General features: G+C 36.9%; 1 protein-coding gene across 2 annotated transcripts in view; it reads right to left on the bottom strand.

Annotated features, from left to right (window-relative positions):
- LOC126915615 (UPF0489 protein C5orf22 homolog) overlaps positions 1-27,487 on the bottom strand; it is a 322,696-nt gene that overhangs the window by 119,024 nt on the left and 176,185 nt on the right. The gene's annotated exons all lie outside the window — the stretch shown is intronic.

Here is a 27,487-nt window from a genome sequence, read left to right as displayed (position 1 = left end):
TTCTTTTAAAAGATGTATACTAAATTAATGTCAAAAATCTCCATTGGATCGACTTTCATAAGAGATGGTTGTTGTGCAAGAACGAAGCAGTTTCGCGATTTACTTCTACGGAGAATGTAGCAACAAATCGCACGGCGGGATCAAATTGCAAACTTACGCCCACGCGCGCATTTTGCGGCACGCTTTGCCGTCACATGTGTAAAAGGTTGAAAGCTCGTTCGCTCGAGTTGACACGTACGAGCATACGTAGGCAGCGGTTCAAGATTGAAAACTATAGCTCGATATACAGGCCAAAAGGCACGGGGAATAAAGCGAAATTCGCACTTTTCGAGCGGCCTAGCTCCGTTACGACGTGCGTGGGTTGCGTCACGATGGATTACGAAGACCGCGAGATTGCATTCAATGATCCGTATTGTGCATTATAATGTAGAATCTTGATGCGAACAAATGGAGCGGTATAACTACATTTCTGAGAAAAATTCACACAAAATTAGGTTACGTTTCTTAGGTTCAATTGTGTATAAATTTAGAAGATTAAGAGAGGATTTATTTCTGATAAAATCCTGATGTAATAATTAATTTTCTACGATTAAGAGAATCCTGATTACGTGAGAAATTAATGGCTTCGTTTATTAGCTAATGCCAAGACAAAATAATCCTTATAGAAACTAAGTAATCATAAAAATATACCAAAACATTGTGAAAGTTGACAAATTATATTGTAAAAAATTCCAACGAATCAGTTTGCTCCTCGTTCATTGTTAAACATATTCTATGTACTGTTACGATGAAGTAACATCACTCTATTAAACTTGTGTTTTAAGGATCTTTGGATACTAATCATTCGCCACTTATTTTCGAATATGTACACATGAAACATTCAAAGAAAATTGAATCACGTGTTAATTCACCGAATGTGCAACACGATAGAAGAAAAAAATCTAGCATTCTCAATGTAACATTTAAAAATATGCAGAAAATTAAATTGAAATTTTTTGCTTAAAATAATAACTCGATATATTCTTTCGTTTTTGCTCGAACTGATATTAATAATTCATTTCTTTGAACAACTTTAAATTCAACGTATCTTTTTTCTACTCGCAACCCACGTACAATCCCGCTCGCATCAACTGCAAAGCACGATTCTTTAACATTTGCCACTTTGTTTCTCCTATTCAGGAACTGACTGCACAAAGTAGCTAACACGTACTTGGTGTACGTGCCTTGCATTTAGCTACAGGTTACTGTCAATAACCTAACAAAGCATGCATAAACGCCTGTCGTCCATGATATCCAACCTCGTTCACAAACGAAACATTCCGCTCTTTTGCAAGCATCCTTGCGAGCCTAAAGTCTTGCCATCTCACAAGCAACTCATAGCTTTCATCTCATCAATCATTCGCTAATTATGCAACCAGTTGTACCACAGCTTCTATACACTCACCGCTTCGCGGACAGTTCAGAAGGTTCTTGCTGTATTTTTCGAAAACTTTGCTCTACCGGAGTCTGTGCGAGCTTTCACAGGATGAGAATACGTAAAGAAATCACGTGTATCATTATCTACCGCTTCTCCACCCCTGCTAAGGCGAAGTTTCTTCTTCCTTTCTGCTCGGCTCCACCTCGCGTCTTCATAATTCATACGTCCCGCCTAATGGAGATTTAATTTTGCCCAGTTACCACGGTCCCCACGGTCCGTTTTCATGGCTTTCTTCGAATCCCTCTTTTTCCACTTTTCTATCGTCGCCTTCCTTTCCTCCGGAGATTTTAATGTGTTTTCGTGCTCGTCGTTCGATTCGTTTAATCGTTTGATTCCTTGGATCGGATTTCGTGAGATAAGAAGTCGGGATTCTTTATGGGTTTATCTTGTCAGTGGTTAGCTTGTTTATGTACTTGATAAATTCGTCAGATTTGGTAAATTCGTGAATCTGTTAATTTTAATTTAGTGGAATTGTGGGTTACTTTGAGCTGAATCATTTTGGAACTAATATTCTGTGTATTTTATAGCATGACTTTAGTTTCTAAAGGCAAGTGACAAAAAATTCATCTAAATTTAATAAAAATTCGTTTTTATTTAGCTCTTAGTTTCATTTACAAAGGTTGATTTTGGATACTAAATACAGAAAGTTGTTTGTTTCGTTGATAGAGTGAAAGTGTTCTCAAATTTCCACTTTTCTGTATTTTATCTTGTACTCTATGCTCATAGACAGATAGTTTGCATAAGATGTGTAGTTTAGAAACAAACAAATTAGAATTAAATACCCTGAAATTAACCCCAGCACACAAACATTCGTAACTTTAACTTTAATCTGGCAAACAAAACTCTGGAATCTTTAATCTGGAAAACAAAAATCTGGCAAACGATGTAAATTTCACGAATATTTGTACTAGAAAAATATTATACAACGTTTCTGTTTTACAGTATGTATAATCTAACTGAAATCCAATCTAGTTTGCTCTAATCGCTTACGCTCTACGCTATCGATTAATAAATCATCATAAAATCACAAGATTGAAATCCTGGAAATATCGTTAAACTAGTGTCTTCTCAATTATAGTAATCGTATTTCACAATAAAAGAAATACAAAACAGACACGAATCCACGTTTCGTTTTCGTCTTATGCAAAACCAGTTCACGATTTACTATGAGATGACCGCTGCCTCTTCCGCGTTTCGAGAACGAAGGAAGGTCGTTCTTATTCCTTGTCTAAGGTTCGCCATGCCCGACCAGGTTGATCCTGGCGTTCAGTTAGTAACTCAATCCTCACCGAGTAAGGCTTTTCCCGGTGCTGACCGGCAGTGTCGGTTTATTTGCTTAGGAGCTCGTTAAGGCTAATCCACGTCTATTTACGCCGATCGATAAGCGATCGAACGGTAAGTACCGGTGTCGGCGATACCTCGAACACCTTCTACGAACGCGAACAGAAATCACGGAACGGATTGAATGGGAATTCAATTCTTTTTCTCCGATTCGACTGAATTCCATCGACGTCTCTGTAACTGGTAACGTTGAAACTTGAATCGAGTTTTAGTTTCTTCTATATTCTTCCTATTGTTTTTCTTTGTATTTTACGACAATATCTTTTTCTTGCCATAAGATAAATCTTGTTTTGCTTTATGTTACAGCGTTGAAAAATTAGACAGGAGTTTTTTTAAAATTCGTGTTTAAGTTGTGTGTCATATCTTGCACATTTTGAAGCTTTCTAGTACGCATATTTTGATTTCCACACACTTTACAAAGACACGCACTATCACTAATTAGCGAGGAAAATTTTCATCTCCCATTCTTTAGGAAAGAAATGCAAAATGATAAAGTTGTTAAACGGATGAAGCTTATATCGGATTGTTCGAAGTTAAAATTATGAAGATTCACAGAAAAACGATTTATAAGAAAAAGAGTGGGAAAAAGAGTTTCGTAGTTGGAGAAACATTCGCTAAAATCCAAACACACACTGTATGATTTATTAGTCTCGAACATTAAAAATCACCCGAACACTTTGATTTTATCAAATAATAATTCACGCAATATCTGTACCATTGACATTTCCACAGTATAATACGAAATTATAAATTGTATCTTATCCCCGGTATCCTATTATACGCAATATAATTATTAAAAATCTATTACTTATAACTTTAACTTATCTTTTGTATCTAGTGTCACAATAAAACAAACGAGTATTTTTTAAACTGATCTTCTCATAGTTCGAGCTCTACCATTCTAAATATATTACACTGTGACGAGATTAGAAAATATAAAATAATCGTATAAAGTGAATAAAACTCGCGAAAGACGAAAGGCGAGGAGATTCGCGGCAGACCGGCAGAAAACTGATCGAGTGGCCGATCTTCGACTGTGCCTTCCACCTGGACAACCTGAGAAGGGGTTGCAAGGAACCCGCCCTTGGGGTTTAACGTGCCCCACAGCTCGTACACGCCAGTGTAGAACCTGCGTCGGTTCCCCTCTTTCTAAATCGAAACGACGTCGATATCCCATTCAGTATGTCCCAATGCTCTCGATCGTCGTGATCTATTGATCCCCACTCGACCTTTGCGTGGTAATCGTATATTTCATTGGGCGAATTGAAAGCACCAGGCTCGTTTCTATGTTTGCTCGAAGGGCCGATTGTTGTGTCGCGAGTCTCATTGTCGGACAACGACTTTACACTGGGAGGAACGGGGCAGATTTCTCAGAAGTTAACGTGTTCTCAAAAAGTCTGTGGCTGATAGTTGCGGAAACGAACAGGTACGTAATAGAAGATAATAAGATAATAGAAATAAAGTATCGTAAAATAGGTATCTTTTTCAAATAATTGGTATTTCCTAGCAACAAAGTGTGAAAGATAGAGATGAGTTTATTAAAGTCGATCTTGCGATTTTTCTTTCTGTTTTTTCTTCTTTTTGTAATTTTAAATGATTGTGAAAATACAATTTGTAAGAATGGTTGTATATGAAAATATCCAGCTTAATAAACGTTACTTGGTAATTATAGCGTGGCAATTTTTATAACATACCCACAGATACACATTTACTTAGATACGGAGCAATAACTTCGCAGATTTTTACGTATAAGAAAGGAATTAAAAAAAATATACACTTTGCATGTCATTAAGTAAATTAAAAGCTCCAGGAGCAAACGAATTAAACACTGCATCGCTTAATTCTTAAAATTCATTTCTTCAATATTCATTTCTCGTCATGGGGCTAAAGTATTCGCAAGAAAACGTATTAGAAAAAGATTTAAAATAACTCGATCTGGCTAATCAGAATTTGAACGAGAAGATAAAATCGACATTCAGCAAACGTTGCTCGTACGTAATCTTCGAATAAGCGTACCTTGGACGAACAAAGGAAAAAATGCCAATTTATTTAAAGTACCAGATTCATCGAACAGAAGATTGATTATTTCTCGTTTTCTTACATAATTTTTCCCCCTTATCTTTTAGTCGTTTTTATAAAAACGCGCCTCCTGCATCGCACCTTCTCAAGTACCTAAGGTATATGCATTGAAGAACGGATTTGTAGGCTCGGTCGCGATCGACGGGGCGCGATCTAATGATCCATGATCGATTGCCAGGCATCGATCGCGGTAATAGGTATAATGAGAGAGCGATATTACGATGCAACGATAGTAATCGGCGATCACGAGGGATGTCTTTAAAATTCTCTTTGCAAACGGTGAATGCGCGGTTTCTGGTGACGTAATCGCTGCATGGGATCTGCTCTGACACAGGATAGAGGCCGGGATTCGACTCTTACATATCCATATATCGTGGCTCTCGTTTTGGTCGTTTGATTCTTTCACGTGGAAGACAGTATTATTTGATCGATAGATTGCGTGATTGAAATGATTGATCGGGCGAAGTAATTGGGAGATACATTACATTCGATGGAATGATGTTTTCTTTTTTTTTTTTTTCTTACCCAAACACGTCTAACACGTTTCTCTTTCTTCGTACTCCGTATGAAGAATAGTTTCGCTTCTACCTCGATTCTAGTCGCAACATTTAGTCGTATACGCAGTAGCTGTAATAACAAAGCATATCTGCATGTATATTGCGCGTATTAATTTCTACATTTCATTTTCTCGATATAAATCTCTTGCGAACTCGTGGTAAAGTATGTACCTTCGGACGATGGAAGGTTTAACAAGTACGGATTCGTATGATTGATACATGTGTATACATATTAGCGTTCAAAAATATGCAGGCATTTGTTCAATTTCAGAGTCGATTTAATTTCATTGCAAGATCACAGATAAATCATAGAATGTCACGATACGATAAAATTAATTCCCGAAAGCTATTGTGTGCTAAGATATAAATGTCAAATTCAATGAACTGTTTTGATCTTTATACACTGCATTATATTCAGATTGTTTTATTCCTAAGTTATAGATCAGGTATATAAGATACGTTTCTAGAACCGATATCATACGGTATGATTAATTCCAGCTTACCTAATATCAGCAGACAGATAAATCAATGATCAGGCTGTTGATTTCAAAGTACGTCAATTCATACATAATATCAATCATAATTTGTAATTGTCCACGAAAATGACAAATACCGCGTTTGGTCGTTTATTTGCCATTAATTTACATATTTTAGTAACATCCATGTGTACTGTTACTGCAGATCATCTGCAATATCCTGCAAAACAACGGTATTTGTGTACCGTTTCAGAGTACCTATTTTATATCAGCGCTTGATACTTCCATTATAACATACTGTATAAAATACAATATACAGAATATGATATATAACGCAAAAAAGTATAACACATCGCGTCGTGTCTTCAAAACTTGAACACAGTCAACCAAAGAAACGGACCATTGCTGTAATCCCACCGTTACAAAAACATAATACACCAGGTTCCATTAGCCTTACGACCTCTGCAACCGTGCTTCCAACTGCTCGTCTCACAAATCACAATTATTCAGCATATTCGTAAATCTCGAAACAAGTCCTGCCTTCCTCTTTCCGTCTCACTCTCCGCCATAGAAAAATTAAAACCGACCTCGCGTATCTTTTACCCTGATCGTGTCTCCTAACCTAACCGCTTGGAAAAGAGCCCCGAGAAGAAGAGCCTGAGAAAGTTTCTAACCAAAAAATATGCCTCTACCACCGGGCATATTTTTTTCTCTCGACATGCAAATTAGGAAAGAAAGGGTGAGGGAAACACGGGGTTTCTCCTTTAGAACCAACGATTCGTCCCATCGAGAGGGAAAGAGAGAAACGATCAACCCCCGAGGTGGAACGCCATCGAGTTTCGTCGACCGTTTTCCAGCACGGTGCATAAAAAGCCGGCGCTAATTATGCGAGGACACATACCTGGCTCCGGTGAGACATTAATGCTAAAGTTGCGGTATTATACGCGTGACAAGCCGCGTATACGCTCATTGGGGACGCAACGTGATTCAGGGTGGTGCATGCGCGCCAGTGTTATAGAGTATATACCTGAAGCGCGGGAATGTCACAGACAATGGGGCACGTTAGGATACACGCAGAAAATTCTGTTTCCGCCTGTCAGCCATCAACGTCGTTACGGTTCGTTAGTTGCTACATTTATATTAATCACGAGCCGCCGTGGATGCTCGCTGTTCCTCGGTTTCTCGGTTGCGCTTCTCTTTCAACGGCTGACCCCAAACACTTCCGGACTGACTCGCCGATTTAAGAGAAGTTGAAACTAGCGACCAGAGTATATTACCAGCCAGTTGGAATCTAATTACAAGCTTCGAACATTTTATACGGCACATTGACGAGAGAAAATTCTACTGCCAAATTGATTTGGACCTAAATGAGGTAGCATCGAACCGTTTATACGGTAGAAGGTCGTTTATCTGGAACAAAATTTTAGTTAGCACTGGATTAACTCAACTTCTGCCGATCGAATCCACTTGTCGGAACGAGATAATGTCTGGCTATGCGAACGAAAAATAACGAGTAGAGGGGAAAATGAGCGAACTCCAATTGTGCAAACTGTTTGTCCCTCGACAAGTTAAGGTAAATGCAGTTCTACAGAGAAATACAAGTATGTGAGTGTATGAGTGGTTACCCTTTCAGAAACCCAATTATCTGGCTAAACAATAATAACGCAACAATAGTTGAACTGAATCAAAATATGAATGAATGTTTGCTTAGTTGGTAAAAAGAATGGTACGACGTTCCGGCCAAGCTTTCTTTCTAGAAATTTAATTTCCTTAATCGTCGCAATGACGGCAGCTTATTAAAGCAGGAATTATACTCGCGAGTTTGCATTATACGTACAGTACATATTATGGCTACCTTCTTGGATTTAATGAGATGCTACATATAATTACGCTCTCCGCGCGTACGAGTACGTAACATTCGAATAATGAAGTCATGGCATCCACATGTCATTCACATTTCATACCAGTCGTTTCAGTCAGTTTCAACCTTTCACGGTGCTTTGCAAATCAACATGCGACACTCTCGATTATCACCCAGTTCGAGCTGCAAAGAGAGAAGAGGAAACCGGTTTCCAGATGCTCGTTTCGTTTTATTTCTACCTTCAAAGTTTTTCCTCCGTTTCCTCTTTAACCGTTTGCCAGGGTTAATATTCCTTGAAAGACATTGACGTTATACGTCTTTTTACGAACAAACCAATATAACGTTTAAAATAATTCGAATTTTAAGACCAAATGTTAGGTATACTGCTTCCGTAAGTTCCCTCGTCTAATTATTAATAGCGTGTCTGCTAAAGCAATAGATGTGACACGTTATTCTTTTACCATTCAAAAGGGAAATGTTAAGAAAATCAAATGGCAGGAAAGAGTCGAAACCCATTAGTATCTTTTCGTCGTAAATAAAATGAACGATTTGAAACGGATGACAATAAACAATGCGATGTTGCTGCAATTCTGTGCTGATAAAATATACGAATAATACAAAGGTAGGAAAATAAAATAAAATTAAAAGGGTGTATCGTACGAACGCCAACTCAAATAAATATTAGATAACAAATACGAAGTGAAAATCTAACTGATATAGATATCGAATGAATGTTATTCGCATGGATAACGTAAAAGAAACGTTTCTTATTTTGAAACGAAGAAAATTTTAATGACTAACGCCTCCAGTTAAACTTAAATTCCTCGCACAGTTCTCGAACCATTGACGATCCCAGCAGTGACCTAATAGAAGCGAAAGTTCCACGTAATTCTAACCAAAGAATTCTCGAGCACCTTTTGGCAAGAGGCTCTCTTTCTCTTTGGCCCTTTCCGAAACGAGCACGCCCCTTTTCTCATGCTAACTTCTCTTCGAGCGGAGGCACGAAAAGGAGAACTTTTCAGATTTAAATCGGGACGCGGATGCGTACGTAGGCCAGTCAGCATTTGCATGACACTGTGAGTTAAAAACTACGACGTTCACAGCGGCACGCACGAATACAACTTGCAGGAATAAATGTGAAGTACGCTGCTCATTGTCGGTTAAAAGGGGTTACTACCTGTGCGAGATTAGCGGTGGAAACTCAACGCAGAAAAAGCAAATACAAAAAATTGCAACGATAGTCGGAGAAATATTAAGTTACTAGGATTGACACGTGTGTAAATCTTGATTCAGAGAATTCAGTACTACGAGCCATCTATATTATATTTACTCGTTATACTATTTCTACTTTTTTCTTATTCTATTTTTTATTTTATTTCTTCCACTTTGTTCTGCCTGTAAAATAACTTCTTTCCTTCTGTTTTCCGTATATCGAGACAACAACATTGTTACGTTACTTGTTTATAACGTCGTTGTTTTATTTACTCAATATTATATCACGTATTTTATATTTATATATCAGAACATTTTATTTTGGAAAATTCAGTGCTTTATCTCGGACGAAGAAACATACGATACTTTTATAAATTTGACGAAAGGATTTTAAATTAACCACATACGCTGACAATGAATAGAACATTATAAATCCAACAGTGCTACAGCGGCTAATTAAATACTGTTAATAAACACGGTTTAGCGCGTGAAATCTCGAAAGCTACATTATCACAGAAAAATGTAGCTCCCCAAATCCCTTAATTTTAGTTCGAGGAAAAAGTGGAAATCAAGCACGCTGATAAAAATGATCAACGCAACGAACAGAAAGGTTTTTACGAAAACACCTCGCGGCCAGTTAATTATCGATCCGGACGATAAATGTTCGCTTACATCGCGATTGCGTTTAATGAATTTTCACTGTAAAACGCCTCTCTGTTGGCCGACTGCAAAGGTAAAAAAAAAAAAAGAAAAAAAAAGGAAAAAAGAAAGAAAAAATAGAAAAGAGAAGATAAAACGGTAATGAAGAGTAATTATAATGACGCTCCCTTATAATGCTCGACGATGGTAATACCACCACGTTACATATCCACACGCATACTCGCGAACACACGGTAATTACGTTTCTTTCCGTGCATTAATTCGCGATTCGCTCGCGCGTGTGACTGAAATTTCATTTAAAAAGCTCATTGTTTGCGGCGCGTACGGATTCACTAGCGCGCAGTAACGCTGGCAATAATGATCATGGACGGTTTCCAATTAACGGGCCAATACTTTGACGCGTGCGTTTCGCGTTTTCCTGTGTCCTGATCATTGACAATCTTTTATTATTCCACAGATTGCTTTTTTTTTTATTTTACTTCCCTCGGTTTATTGTACGTAAGTATATTTAATGATTAATACCAAATTGACGAGGAGATTGTAGATGTTTATGCAAATTCATACTGAAACTACAGGGTAGAAACACGAGAAATTACACTTTCTCCTTTACAGGAGTGCAATTTTAATACATACTCACATAATACATACTAAACTACGGTTATTTTTTTTTTATTATTATTTAGGAATTAAGTATTGCTGTCTATCTATCCATTTATTCAATATTTAAGAAATAATGTTATTTCTTTTGACGATTTTTTACAGAAAATCTTTGATTTACTGCCTAGTTTTAAAAGGCAACACATTTTTGCACATAGCAAATCGTTATTTTTTTCAACTAATTGCAAGTCATATTAAAATACTTTCTTTTCTTCACGTCTAAGTGATATGGAAACCAGAAAATCGACAAGTATAGACTTATCATGTTTTCCCGTGTGGTCTTCGTATTTTTATAACTAGAGAAATGAAATTTTCACAGAGATTTCTTTCGTTTGCTAAATATTATAACGACTAGATACTGTATTTTCGATATTTTACGTAACGTTTAGTATTACGTGGCTCCTGCGCATTTCTGCACCTTTGACTTTTCTAGAAATGCATAAACATTTGCAATTACCTGTTGATGAGACGCGTTGAACAAGTAAATAGATGGAACATTTTTTTAGATACGTGAAGCTATAAAAATAGTTAATTAAGCCTTTCATAACGCAAGAGAAAATGACGAATATTACAAAATGATCGGTTTTCACCGTTAAAATGTTGATCGCTATAGCAGCTATAGCGTGACAAAAGATGCGTGACTTCAGCTGTTTATATCTGATAAATTTGAATAATTATATTGTATATCGAACAATTTGAGACCGAAACTTGCAATATCACGTTTCACAGTGTTTTTTTATACTACACGGTGAAGGAATTAAGGATTCGTTAAGAAGTTCGTGATGAACTTTATTCAGGTTCATAAAAGATGACTGTCATCATTATCGATTATTATTCAACATAATTTTCAGAAGGTTTAAATTATAACAGGTGCAGAGAGCGAAGATGAGCTTTAAGAGCGTATTCAGATTACCTTAAAAACGCCAAGAATGATCGAAAAAGTTGGTCTGTCGTTATTTTCACGAATGAAAGCTTGTATTATTATAGAAGGAGGAACTTTTGGACACCTGTTGCGACCTAAATATCACAAACTCATGCAAACTGGAAGTGACAATGATGATAGTCATTTACTCATCAATCATCGATAGACACGATTTTGCTTCGACTCAGATGTTTGTAACGTGCCTATCATTCTTATTAACGATCGTTAAGATAATTTTATTTTGCCATTATTTTGACATTTCTCACTCTGATTCTCGCGACTACAAAAATTATATTTAGAAAAATTACACTATTCTTGGAAGATATACAAAATTTCAGGTGTATCGAGGCTCACCAGACAACGAATACTTAATTTTTTAAAAATTGTTTACCATAATATTTTTGTTCGCAAATTCGTAAAAATTGTCCTCATTCGTCTGATTTTTCCTCCTTATACAAGGAATAATTTATTAAGTAATAACATCAGCGGATTGACTTTTGCGCAAATAGTTTCTGAAATTTTATAATTTCACGTCAAACAGGACGATCAGCTGGTTCGTACTTTCTAATTCACTTGTTAAATTTTCCTTATTTTATTATCAAACTGTTACACGAGGGAGTTTATCGTATTGGTGCTGACCCCAGGTAAATTGTAACTTGCAAAATTTTGCTAGTAATATCTATCAATTCAATTGCGCAACAAAGCATTGAACACGTGTCGTACCAATTCCATACGAATTTTTCTGCACATCTTTTTTCCTCACTGTTTGTTTTTCTTCTTTTCCTGTTTGGCTCTTATCCGTTCCTTTTCTTCTCTCGTTTCTTTTTCTTCTTTCTGTCCTGGTGGACTTAATTACATTGTTCGAACGAAGCGTTACTTACAATGCAATCAGTTTTGTTTGCGTGCGGCATACGTATTAATTTCCGTACACACCCAACGAAGTGGGGACACCTGCTCTCGAGATAATTTGTCTCTGTATAGGCATGGAAGTGCAGGTGACGTCGAATTATAGAAATTCGTTTCGAAGATTCCCAGACTAAACGCCGCGCAGATGCGACTGCCATTGAACGTATCTCCTCGTTCGACGAAATCATCTCGCCGAAAGGTTTCTTTTGCCCAACGATTCTAATCTTACGTTTCTAAATCCTCGTACGATTGCCGAATAGTTCGATTAAATCTGCATTAAATTAATCATGATAAGAGTAACCAATATCGTTGTTGATACATTTATGACCCCTGACTTAGGTGATCTAATATTCGTTATAGGTCCGCTATTTTTCATAGTTAAAGCATGATTAATCGAAGAGTCCAAATAGCCAATGATCCAATTTCCAAGAAAGAAAAAAAGATAAAGAAAAATTTCATACGAAATGCGATGGAGGAAGGGTAGAATAATTTATTTTATTTTATATTAATTCATTTTATTTTGTATTAGATGGATCATAGGAAAGTAAAGATTCAGACAGACTGTTAGAAATCCTTGATGGTTCATTAGATACTCGCCATAATTATATTTATTATTACTGGTGCGATGGTTAATGCAGTTTGACGGTCAAAGTTAAAAGAATTTCTTTGATGGAATATGTCAGGATTTTTAAGGATTTTCTGATTTGCTGATTAGCGGATATATCGAAATTCAGATGATACGTACGAAACGGTAAATCAGGATCGATGAGATGAAGAGTCGATCATGAAGATATTTAAAGAAACCTCCGAAAAATAATTTTTCACAATGTCCACGTTTTACTTCAATTTTCTTGCAACATTCGTGTTTGTCAGATATCTCGATTGAACATCGACGTAATTACAATATCGCCTGGTGAATTTCCTCTGCTAAATATGTACTTATTTTCCATTAAAGTTTCACGCTTCCATACATACGCTGTCGTTCAAAAATATTCAAGCACATGCTCATTATTGACAAGATGAATTTTAATTGCGAAATTATGGACACATCAAACCGCAGTAATTTTCTTCTCTTTCCGATATATTAAGGTGTAATAAAATATTACCTATGACAGGGTTAAATTAATTTTCTAAAGTCAATAATCAATAATAAAACTGGTATTTGTAATTCTTAAAATTGTTTCTATGATCTTGTGTCATATACTCTACAACAGGTTTGATCAAAAGTATAGCAAAAGTATAATATATCAAAGAATTCAAAGAAAATTTTCCTTTGCAATTCCGTTACCTGAGAAAATTCTTCGACAGAAAATCTACCAAAGTAAAGACAAGTACCTACCTACCACTAATATTTTTAATACCAATATCAATAGCGAAATTAGCATTAATAAGAAGTGAACAAAATTAACAAGAAATTCAGTACAGATACGACTAAAGCGGTAATTCCAAACTTTCAGGCTGCTTCGATATAAATTGGTAATTTCAAAATATTTTATCAAATCCCAAAAATCATATTCAAGGCTTAATGCTTCTTATAAATTGCTTCGTACAAAATTAGCAACGTTCAGATACTATTAGTATAAGTTGACGAAAGTATTAACAGTTTGACGATAGCGTACGCATATTGAACGAACTGATCTAGATGCGTACACGATCTATCCCGGAACCCGGTTCTCGTGTTGCCGATCGTTACAGAGAGGTAACGCACAATCGACATCTTAATCAGGCATCGGCCTAATTACAATGCCATCTTGCACGGCAACGACGGGCGTAATTTTCCGTCCGCCGATTGATAAGCGTTACTCGCGTCCTCCCTGTGAAAATGCAAATGTTTAACATTACACCTAGCAGTTACAGAAGGGGCTCCTCTAAAGTTGGCTCGTCCGGTGGCTTCTCTAAAGATAGCGCGGCTCGATTAAATTGCCATTGTAACCGTAATCGATATCTCGATCGGAAATCGTAATTATAGTGCCACCCTGCTGGCTACTTGCGCCTCGTTAAACGACGCGTATACACGCGTTACACGATCCGTCGAACCTGCAAATCATCAACGTCGTCCGTTCGTGATCGTTCATCCAAACTTGTGTTTAGTAAAAATGCGAAAAAATTGATACATACGGTGCTCTTTTATATCTTTTTGCTTTTTCTCCTTTCTGAGAAGTTCTGTTAAATCTTCGCGATTACTTATCGAAATTAATATGTGAGAAAATGTGACGCGGTTGTGATATGTTCTTTTCTTTTTCTTGCTAAAATACTTTGTTAACAATAATGACTACGGATGTTTATGCAAGTTTATATTTTCGTGAACACCATTGAAGAAATAGCAATATTTGATATATTTTCGTGTAAATTTTTGTATTTTCACATTTCTTACAGATGCATAAACCGGTAATAACGAATTTGCAATTTAACAATCATTCATTTGATATGCACTCATCTTGATTCACCCAATAGCTTACTTAATATTAATTTTGCATACTAATTAGTCACGTACAATATTCAAACGAATGCTAAATTCTTCTTTCATGTGTATCATCAATTAAAACTGTTCTATGTGCCAACAAATTTACGCAATCAGCGAATACATCAAGCATTCTCCGAATTAAAAAACTCATAAAAATCAATATATATACGACTATGATATATATGACCGGTCTATGTCCATGTTCACAGATTTATACTCGAATCATTTATCTTTTTCGAAGTCGCCGATGAAATCGGTGGACAAAGGAATGGTGCAGTTGGAAACGGAGCTAATTACAATTCGGACTATCGAGAAGCGCGTAATTGGAACGCGCAACAGCAGCGTGACAATGCAACTGCAGCTTCATCCAAAAATCAATCGAATCGCGAAGCGTCTATCTTCTCTCTTGGTCCCTTTGTTACGCAACCGTGTACAATGCACGTTTCCAGCTGCTCCATGCAAGTCATTCGTATCGCGAGCCTCGATTATCCTTCTCCGAATCGGACAAAGATGGTTGGATCGCCGGCCATTGCTACATCGTCCTTCCGGCTACTTGTGTGGGAACGTGTGCAATCATAGAAACGCGTATTAATTTTTACTTCCTGACGTTTCTATTACCGATCGACGAATATAATTTAATTATTTGATGATGCGATGAAAAGACAACTCCGGTTTCCACTGATTCGTCCACAAACTTAATACAAACATACTCGGAATCCGTCAAAATCGGATCAATTCTTCGAACGTGCTATGAATTTGTAGCTGATTGATACTTGTGGCATAAACTTTTGCATCGTTGAATATAGAATTTTTGAATATGATATCTTTCAATAAATAGAATTATGTATTATATGTTCAATTAAAAATGAGGAGCTATCTTTTTATTGTTGCAAACTCTTCGATTTCTTTCCATCGACCAAATGTTTGTAAACAATAATAACGTTTTACGCAGTTCTTTAGATTACACGCGTTAAACTGTCGTGAATTCTTGGACTGGACTCTATGGCACATGCAATGATAGCGAGACTTAAATGGCCTTTGACAAAATAGCCTTTGTGCCACTATCCATACCGCGATTTGTGACTCGATATAATGAGCCACAGGATTCACACGTACGATGTTAAAAAGACGCCTACTCTACCTCTAAAATTCCATATTGTTCTCGTCAAAAATATCTTTATTCCAACCAACAATATTCGTTCTAACTATACTATTCATTGCCTTCCAATGTTGCCTACAGATGCCTACAGATTGCGGATTCTAAATTATACGCATCCTTCAATACATTTGTGTAGGAATGTTATATTATTAGTTTGTAGGTAACAGTATGATTCATATCAATATCGTTTGCACTCACACGAAATCGAATATAATACCCTGTTTCACGTATTCGTTACTCACTACTTCTACGACACAACAACGCAAGGATCTTCACTCGACAACGATAAATTCGACTCTGTCTCTCTCAACTCTCGTTACAACGTTTTCCACGCTCACTTTTTCTCTAACATCCCTTGGTAACGCTCGCAACATTCTTTGACAACGTTAACATATCTTGACAACGCTAATAAACAATCACCCCTCACGCCGCCACGTCCTTCCCTGATGTCACACTATCCCATTTGTTCATCTTGTACATTCGCTACATAATTGTTTCTCCAACGCTTCCAATCGAAAACGCTAAGATCCCTATTAAATGCACCCTGGTATGTTACCAACGAAACAATCCACCGTGACCTCATGATACCTACAGTCAAAGATGAAATACACAAGTCCAGAAGCAGATATAACACAAGAGTCAACAACCACCACAACCCACTAGTCACCCAACTACTGGACACGACGGACCAGATCCGCAGACTAAAAAGAAAATACCCTCTAGATTAAATCCTTAGTTTCTACTAGAACCAACAGTATAAAACTATTATAATCCATGTCATTATATCACGCCAAACTAAGTTACTGAAAATTCTCAACGAGAATTGATTGTAAATATTCTAATAAATAATTAAAAAAAAAAAAATAATTGTTTCGCCGTATAGGACATCAAGTTGAATAATATTTCTTTCATCGCTTATGTGCTTGTTGTTGGCGTTTCTCGGCGTTGAAGAAAATACAGCACCTGTCCTAATACCACCCTCTTGTTAAAAAAAAATATATATATACATGTGCTTGCGCATTTTTATTTTATTCGTGTTTGACTTTCGCCATCGCTGGCAACCTCTGAGAAGCTTTGCACCGCGTACATCTCCAGTGAAGATCTTCGCCCAATTCGATCTCCCGAACATTTTTCTCCAAATAGGTCGAATAAAGCATCGAGAGATTGGAAACGGGAGATCGAGGGACGGACAAGCGGCTGCGACAACAACAACAGCAGCAGCAACGATCGAAGAAAAAGAAGAAGCATCGTCGTGAGGAGTGCCGAACTAAATTACCCGGACGTGGCCGCGCAGATAAGGCTCCCTGTGTACGCGCATAATGCGCTACGTAATGTGCAGTCCACAAGCAACCACCCTCGGCCCCTCCCAACCCCTTCCTCCTTCACCAGCATCGCTATCACGCCCGGAGGAAGAGGTAGGAACCTATGTACCTACGTATGCAGTCTGTGTACACAGAGGCTGGGCACATATTGACCGATACGTACAGCTGGTAGCAAGATAAACAGTCCTCTCTGCGTCTGTTATCCCCTTTCTTCCTATTCTCCTCTCCGTTTCTCTTTTCACTCTGTTTTTACTCCCCTCGCCCCTGCTCGTAGATTGTTACGGCCGCGCTCCTCAACTTCTTTTTAACGATGCCCTTTCGTATTTTCGGATTTTTGGTCGTACACGAGCTTCGTTTCTGGTTTTACTTTGATTTAGGAGGATTTTTGGATGCTAGAGTTGGGGTAGTTTTTTATTTTTATAGGAATTTATTTGCAGGACAGGGAATCGTAACGATGCAAGCGAAACCTATGACTAATTTTAAAAGAGAGTTCTCTGTTTATTATAGTGATCGATTAGTCAACTAATTACATAATTGGTTAATTTGAAAGCCGAAGAGGAAACGCCCGATTAAATTCGGCATCTTAACCCGCATCGTTGTGATTTTTAGTTCGACATACAGAGGCTTCGGCTGAGTTTTAAAGTTGAGTTTCGATGTAGAATCGTTTTGCACAGATTTTCGAAGGTACGATGGTAACTGACTGACGAGGCAAGTAGTTGTCTAAGGTTTTTTATGTAAATAGATCGTAGATTGCATTCTTCGTTGCTTTGATAAATAGTCGATTAGTATCTTGACGTTATAATGTATAATTCGTGATTTGAACGACCATGAATCTACATTTAGAATTACGCAACAGACGTCTACATCTTGGACAAAAGATCCAAGTTCGTGTTAATTTGATCTGGCGAATATAAGAAAATGTATCATAAAAATATTTAATTTCTCTGCAAAATTAGAAACCAGATTAGCGACAAAAACACCCAAAATTAAGAAAGATTCCTTAGATTAAGATCAATCGATCAAATTAGAAAGGATAAACATAGACGTATTACCTAAAAGAATATTCTCACAGAAGCTTCCCACTACCAAGTACAAACAGCTCGTTATACGCAACAGAAGACCAGTCTCGCTAATCACAAGCGAAGAATCAACAATTCCGATCTCCATAAGAAAGACTCTTTCAAAAGCGTGACCATTATATACGAACATTAACGCTCGCATTTCTCATGAAGAATATGCCTCTAGAACAAAAAGGAACGCGATCCCACAGGGTTAGGAGGCAACACAGGATACTAGTGTTTCATGCACGGTAATTCTAAACTAAACTAAAACATGGATTCCCTGTGCCGCGACTAGATCCCTCCAGCAAACGACAAAAAAGGAAAACGTAGCTTTGAAAGCAGGAGGAAGGAGGGAAAAAAGGAGAAGAAGAAGAAAAAGGTACGAAACCACCGTGAAGGATCACATAAATTGACAATGGCGGGGTCTGTGTGAATCGGATTTTTTCGTCGAATCGACGGTGGCAATTGAACGTCGGAGGGCGATCGTTAGGCGGAAGCAGCCCTAGGGCCAGTGTTTCAGTATCCGCTTAAGTGGCGGCTCCGTGTTCGCTCGCCTTCGGTTACGAGCGGCGAGTTTATTCGCGTGTCGTGCCGAGTTTATGTCGAAGCTCGCACTTAAAGCCAAAAGGGATAAGTTTCTTCCATTGAAATTACCCGTTTTTTCGAGGGTAGCGGACCGTGATTCGGTGTCACTGAACCACCGGCGCTACCTATTGTCCCCCTTCGATGGATCGATCGCAACCGACAATTTCAGAAACGAAAGGTCGGCCGAAAATTGTGATTTCTCGAGAACACGATTCCTGGATATCGTTGAGAGTTGATTTCCGAGTGACGTGGATGCGTTCAGCTGAATTATAGTAGCGCTCCGTTTAGGGGAACAACATTTTATTCATTAAAGCGAACTCGCGAATTTACGAATCGAAAGATGATAGGTAAACGAGGACAATTGGTGAATTGTCGTTTGTCCGATAACAACGAACGTGTAATGATCTTTGTCTCCGAAGAAATGAAAATTCTGTCGCGTAATGGTACGGTGTAAGAGAAAGTCAATGCGAGTTCGTAGAAGCTGCATTTTTATATTATACGCTGGCTAAATAGAAGAACGTTTATACGATACAGTTATAACATACAAGATTATAAGATACGGTTTTATGGCAAACTTTTATTCGATCTAAATAACGATGAATGAAAAATATTAACGAACACGATAGTTAATAATTACGCGACAACTTATAAATAATTAATCTACGTGAAAACTGTAAAACTGTTTAGATTTTTGACGTAGATCGAAAGATATGTTCTTTGTCTATGTAAAAATTTCCAATAATACAAATAGGTATACTAAGTTATTCAACGGACTAAGATTGCAAAAGTTAACACTACCGAAAAACAAACGAAAAATATCTAGGCATTTTCATTACGTTATTACATTCGTTCTACTCTAGTTAATTAAGTAGTCGAATTAATTCTTGCACGTGTAAACTTGGACGTTTGATAATTACGAAAAATATACAAAGGCGAGGAAAAACGGAAAACGATGTAAATCTAAATGAAACTGAAAAATATACAAGGTTATTCCGTATTCCATGGACTGGCTCATACGTGTACGTGAACGTACGAACATACGAGCGCACGAGCGGAAACGCATGATAAGCATATGCGCGTTAATGGTTCCGCAGCCGCAGTTTGCGTTGCGAAGACAATGATAACGACACGCTTGGTCGCATGAAACGCGCACAGACGAAAGGCAGACGCGTGTATGCTAATCTCCAGCAGCGTAATTTAGTCGCTTTGGTATTTATGATTCTTAAAATATTCACCACGTAAGCAACGCTTTTGCATAAATAGATTATCACATTACAGAAACAAATGACATCTATTCTGCTTTGCTTTCGATAAAAAAACCACAAACTGTTCTTTTAATAATTATCATGATCCACGCGTTATTACGATCCATGTATTATTTACAGAATGATGCTTTGAACATTATTTGAAAAATAGAAGTCCTCTTACGTATATAGAATATAAGTTTCCTATTACAATAAATTAAAATTGAGAAATTTGATTAAAAGACGAATGCTTAGGTAATATAAAAATTAAAACTTCGTCAAACGGTTCTATTGGAACTTTGCAATGTTCGTACGAACTGTGTCTTTCGAATTGATCGATATATCGATACGAAAATTTTAGGATACAACCATGAAGCTTTGAACATTGTTTCTACGTTACTTTTTTAATATTCAATTATTATATAACTCGCTGTTATTCGTTAAACTCACAAAACCACATCACAAAAACAGATGTAAACCAATCGCGTATTTCAATAGAATACCGACTACGTTAGCGAATATTTCACATTTTTAACATTTCATTGCTCTTCCCCCGTCATCCCACGAACCACTCCATACATATGCAACTGGAACTAACAGATATCGACTGTAGGACGGTTAATCGAAGAACTCTTTTTCCCCTCCCCGGTCAGAAAATGACTGGATTGATGCTTGAAAATCAGACAGGAAAGGCGAAAGAGAAGCGAAGAGGGAGAAAGAGAGAGCAAGGTAGACTGGGAAAAGAGGAGGGAAAGAGCGGGCGAAGCAAAGAGGTCGGAGAGGAAAGGCGCGGGCCTGCAAATTACATTGTGAAGTGCCATTAATGGCGATGTAATAGCCACAATAGCTGGCACATAACGATACGTGAACCGTTGTCGCGTGTACGAGCGTGTGTGCACACGCGCAACCGACGTCCACCAAATGTTGCTGGCCGACTAGAACAAAAAGAAGAAGAAAAAAGAAAAGGAGAGAAAGCACAACGAGCAACCCTGGTCCCGTTCATTGTAACCAATAATTACCCTGTCTACGCGCTCCGTACGCTGGCGTATTGTAATTAAACAAAGGAAGCTTGTGCGTATGCGTATACCGAGTGCAACCGTTGCAGCTCTGCGGTTAGCCTCTTTCAAGTGCCTTTTCGCGTTAGAACCACTAGATGTATCCTGGCGGAATATACTGTCAGGATGTCGATTAACGAATCGTGAAGAAAGAGTATCGGAAAGGGTGGTATTTCGATTTTTGCGTTCGAACACCTGTCGTATTTGCCTAATGCGTTGCAGGATGCTATTTTTCAACCCTTCTTTAACGTAGGTCTTAGCAACTCCGCTGGAAAATTCTGTTCGTCTTCTGATAGATGAATGGAAAACTATTCCACTTTTTTCTATGCGATATATAGAATGATAATTTTAGCAATTTCATAATTAGCAGTGAGAACAGAGGAAACGAGTCCGTGGAGAAAATACATCCACGGCTTTGTATGTTTTACAACAAATAAAAGAACAACGCGGTTGTAGCCGCTTAGAAATTGCAGCGTGTGTTCCATGAGAATCTATTTAAATTCTATTAGGTTGTTCGTCTTTTACAACAACGCATCCTTATACAAACATGAAACCTAATCGAACGTTGTGATCTTCAGTTTGATAGAACAAAATGGATCATACGTAATTCGATAAAAGAAGAAGAAGAAACTTTTCGGACGACCTAATACAAAACTTGAGCTGTAACTGGTATGATAATCATTTTATCATATAGGAGGAAGTATTTAGGTATTGTGGGTTGTACATACACTAATGGTCATTAAGTAACAGTGCAGCATCCCACGACGCGTACTTCTCGAATTACCAGCGTTACATAGTTCATGGTTGAATTCCAGCTTGTCCTTTTTCTTTTCTATTCATTCATCCTTTGCTAGAAGCTAGTGAATTTAAAGGATGAAGACAAAAGAGAAAATCAGTGCTGTGGAGAATTCTTTCGATTCTGAAATGAATTAACAGCCAACAGGACAGGGATCCTGATGGAAAAGAAGATTTCTTTTTTGGATATCCTTCGAGCAAGGATCGTTAATTTTCAAAATAATTCTTTCTACTTCAATTTCTATTTTATGGTTGAACTGCCGGACATTTGTCTTAGTTTATCGTTCCATTGTTTCACGAGTATAGTATTATTTTAATTTAAACAAAAATCGATCGTACTTAAGGGAAGAAGGGATAAAAGGATATTCCAGGATACGCAGCCAGGACCAACGCAAGTACGATATTTTGCCGCAGAGGGAACCACCTGCTAAGCGATGTGCAACGAGCTCAGCGCCAAATAAGAAGGGAGGGAAACAGTGAAAGCTCGAATTCCTTCCCTTTTCGTCCTCTGACGATAAGGTAGTAGTTTCCGTGATAAGCCTGATACGCGATCATCGCGACCATCTTACACTTGCCATGTGTGGAAGGTTCCTGTCCTTCCTTGGGTTTCGAATCGACTGCCTTTTTTCAATGTCACTCGATCGTTGAACAAGGATTTTAAACTGCAAATTGTTGGCTATATTTCTATAAAAAAACTCGACAGCAAAAAATAGCGTCGTATTATTTTATAATAAAGCGCCACTCCAGCTATGCGTGTCTCTGGTATATTAAATTGTGAAGATTCTAGATAAAACAAGATTCTTTAAATAAAAAAGGAATAATTTTGAAAAACTATTCAGATCAGTCAAGATATAAATTCCCTCATATAAGATATAAAAATATTGACGATTTATTTCTTCATTTTTCTATCGATCAGTTAAAAATCAAACTACTTAAACGAGTTATCATTCTTCATAAATGCAATATTATTTTTTCATATTCTAATAGCGACAGATCAAATGATATCTGATAGACTATGAAATAGAATTCTACAGATTGGTGCAACCAACCAATTACTAAGAATAATTCAATCAATAGCAATCGATGGTAAAGCAATAATTACAAAAAGATTAAAAGCTAAAGTTAACGGCACAGGCTTCCTATAATTTAGAGGAGTTCGCGTTACTTTCTGTAATTACGAGTGCAGCACAACGAGTCCCAATTTCGAGACACGCCGCATATTATTCTGCCTTCGAATATATTCAAATGTTTAAATCGACCGGGGCAGAAGGTACGAGTATAAATGCGCCCGTTTAAAAGTTTACGAGCGAGCATATTATACCAGGTGATTCGTCGGCTTGAAAATCATGCTGAGGACGAAAGAAGCGGCCCGCGAGAGTTAAAAATCACTACAATTTATACGTCCGTGCGTTCGACAAAGAGCCACACTATATTTGAATATTTGATAATCATCCTTAACGCATGGAATTTGCTCGGACGTTAAATATTTGTACGTTTTCTTTTTATTCGGAAAGAAGAGGAAAAAGCAACTATCAAAATCAAAAGCAAAGTGAAATTATAATAACAGCATAATTATGATAATAGCTAGACTAGTATTTATTAAAATAATATTAAATAATATTAATCAAAATAAGACTTTCTCAAGGTACTTTTGATAAGAAGATGAAATAAGAATATTGGGAAAATTTTAAGACAAAAGTACTCTTTCGTTCGTGACAATGTAAAAATTGGTTAAAACACGTATTGATAAAATTGAAACAATGTCTAACGTTAGATTATTAGAAAGCACCTTGTTTTTAATGTAAATTGTTAAGGATCCGCGTTGAGGAATTTATTTTAGTCAACAGGTTATCAAAAATTCCTGCTTACACCAATTTGAGATTATTCTACTTAATGAACATCATTTCAATACGAGCTTCCAATAAAACTAACGTAAGTCATCATGCTACCGTTATACTAAATTATACGTTACGTTACTACGTTCTATCCTTTATTACAAATCCATATAAATCAATCACGCTATTTAATTTTCCCCTCAAAGTTATCTCTTTATCTTTACCGCTTTCCACTTTCCACTTACTAACAACAATCCATCCTCTTTCGCTTGAGAACCGTTCGAAACAACCTACCCTTCCGTGAAACGTTAAAAAAAACAATGATCCATTCTTCATAGTCCTCGCTGATAAACTAGACAATTTAATTTTCCTTGGAAGATTATCGCTGTATCTCTATCACTTTTCAGTTTACATTTACCAACAAAAATCCATCTCCTTCGCTTGAAAATTCGCCGGCGGTGAACTGTATGAAACAACGTAACCTGCCGTGAAACACCAAAAACAATGATCTATTTTTCATAGCCGTCTCCGTAACAACGTTACGGAAATCACGACAACCTCGAACAGCCTGAAAATTTCACGGGCAATTTAATCGCGCCGCTTGCAGAAGCCTGGAGGCGTAGCGAGTTTTCAGGCGACGAGACGCAGCGCGTAAGAATGATCCGTGATCAAAATTAGGATCGTAAAGGCGGCAAGAACACCGCGGCTCGTTCGGTTTTACGGCGCGTAAAGCGTTCAGCAAACGCAACGAAATGCAGCGGCCAAGCCTCGCGGGAGAAGCCAATGGGAAGAACGTAATTAGAAGCCGCCCTGGTGTAACTGACAAGAACGCGTCAATTAACCCGGGCGATACGCGAAGCTTCGTTGTTCATGGACAGTGAGAACGAAGCCGTAACAACGCCACGCCGCCCTGTTTCTTCCCTTTCTGCTTTTCATTTAATTCTTCGTTCTTTACCCGTTACGGTTCATTCATCGTGTACTTTAGATTTCTTTCGTAACGCTATTTTGATGGTACGGATAACAAATTATTAACCCTTTCGTCGTTTAATATGTATGTACACATGGCATATAAATGGATAAAAAATTAAATATTCAAAGGGGAATTAAATGTCAGTTTCATGGATTCAGCGTTTAGGAGGAAAATTTCGTAGAAATTAATCGTATAATCGTATAAACAAATCGTAAAAGGAACAAGATATTAATATTCAGACTATGTCGTACACTTGAGCATTTTTCATCTAGAAATGCGTCATATAAGAGTCAATTATAAATGTTCTTAGAAAAGATAAGAAAAGTCATGTGAGAAATGTATGCACGCGAACAGCTATGTATATTGTATATTGAAATTCATGTCATAAATACATCTCTCTTCTATCACGTTTTGTTATCTTAGCGATTATTCAAATGGTCGAAGGACAGATACGAAGATTACAAAGACAGAACATATTTACGATCTTTTTATTATTGGCCTTCGCGAATAATCAGAATGTTCGCATCATTTTCTTAGATGAGTTCATTATTATTAGACATGGACAAAATAATGGACGTATAAATTTAGTATCTCGCGGAGGTTCTGAATATTTCCCCTTCCAGCTGAAGAATTTTTTTGATATACAAATCATCTGCGAAGAAACCCTACGATAGCTCCGTTGCAGAAATTTTTCTATTCTACAATACTTTGTTTTTAATTTATATTTTAATGTCAGAAGCGCGCTTTAGATGTAACATTAGAATAGCTAATATTGAAGTAAACGAAGATCAACGCTATAACGTTGGATTAATTCTATCTACGCTTCTAGACTTAGTCTCAACACATAAAATCAAAGTTTCTTGAGCACAGGCTATATCTATGTACGTAACGTTTCAATATTCGTCTCTTGCTACAGTATGCAATAACTAAGTTTAACGTAAACGATCAAATAGCAAACAGATATCAGCACCATGGTTGCTTGCCGTTATTCATTCTAATTCTAATCCTGACCTGAATCTCAACGTATAAAACCAAAATTTATTGAGTACGGGTCATACGAGTATAAGGTTTCGATATGTTATGTACTTCGTTTGGGAAATGCAATTTACTAACAAGTAATAGCTATCTTCAATCTAAAGAATTAGATAACATAAATATCAACAAAGTCGTTCTACGCCGATATAAATTTTAATTTCCATCTTGACTTTAATCCTAATGCATGAAATCAAAGGCTCCTGAGTATAGATCACGTGTAATACTCTGATACTAGTTACGATATTCCAACGAGCAGTAACTAAATTCAATGTAAGGAGTTAAATATTGAACAAATAGCAATACTGTCATTATGTGTCTTTATCGCTATAAATCCCAATCCTGACCTTAATCTTAACGCATAAAGTAAAGTACTTCGAGAAGAAATGGATAGTTTCAATATAAACAAAATTTACAATTAAATGCGTAATGTTACTATTTGGCAATATAACGATATTCCTTTTAATTAATAAGATATATGACGCGTATAACGTATTTAAATGTATTACTGCATAATGTATCTCAATATAACAGCACTATCAACATACCAACGATAACTATCGATATAAACGAATAAGACAGAATGACGAATAGCTACCTATTACATAATAAATTATTTCTTATTTCATGACTTTTATATACTATAATTCAAATGCTTCAATATTATTCCTCAGTTCTCTTTTGTACATTAAATTATTTTTCTGTGGTCACGTAGAAAGTAAAACTCGACAATTTCAAAATGTTTTGTTATATTAGACGTAGAAAGAAATTCCATAGATGTTTAACGCATTCTTCAGCGTCGAAATTTAATTTCTAAGGATGTTGCATCTATCGTTTCATTTTCAATATAATTCAGAGAACGATCACGAATACAACAAACGAATACCAGTGGGTATCTGACGATTAAAAATTACATGTGTCTCTATTTTGTAGAAATAAAAATACGTTGTTTATATGAAAGTGTATAGTTTCTTTTCTTTATTTAATATTTGAAAAATATCATATACTTAATTATCAAATAATAATAACGTAATTATCAAGATCTTCGTTACACGTGTACCTACCCTAACCCGGAAGCTTTAGATTCTAAACTTTGGAAACATCTCGAAAAGTTAGCTACACGCAGAGCAATCGACTTCGCCTTAAGTAGAACGTCCATCGCAACAATGAGGACTTGTTTACACACACGGGTGTAAAGTTCGCACCACAATGATTTATCCAACGATTGCAACGAATTTACAGCCGATACCATGTATAATCGATTCCTGGCACGCAATCGAGCTTTGCTATCCGTGGCTCCCAATTCAAGCCTCGTTTGTCACAGCCCACGCGCTCGCTTTTACAGGTACCGACGATTTCGCGCGTTGGTCGTGCACGTGCACGTGCACAGGAACTCTGCTCCTTTCAAAATGATCTTACGCTATGAATTGTCTCGAATCGAATGTATACGAAGTAGTATAAATTTGTTTTTTTATTAACTCCTCCTTTGTTACAGGTAAATTTATATAGATTTTTAATATCTACTATGAAATTGTTCTAGTATTGTAAGTATAAAGTCGATGATTCTTGGGAATTTAAACATCCAGAAAATGTAATATTTCCTGTTTTGTGTATATTTTAATAGCAATTGAACAAACTAAATTAAATAAAATCTTAGTCAGCGGACTAAAATGAGTTAAACAGACCGGCTGTAGTGGAATTAAGCGTTGTATCCGAATAGATTGTTGTTTTGTAAATGCATGGGCAGATTAATTGTTGATTTGTCTAAAATATGAAAAATGTTCATTCCTGTAAGAGTACATAACGTTTCTCGTTTT

This window comes from Bombus affinis, chromosome 1 (genome assembly GCF_024516045.1).
Source record: "Bombus affinis isolate iyBomAffi1 chromosome 1, iyBomAffi1.2, whole genome shotgun sequence".
In the NCBI taxonomy this organism is placed as follows: Eukaryota; Metazoa; Arthropoda; class Insecta; order Hymenoptera; family Apidae; genus Bombus; species Bombus affinis.
The sequence above is the reverse complement of the archived record's forward strand: the minus strand, read 5'-3'. Positions and strand labels throughout refer to the sequence as shown.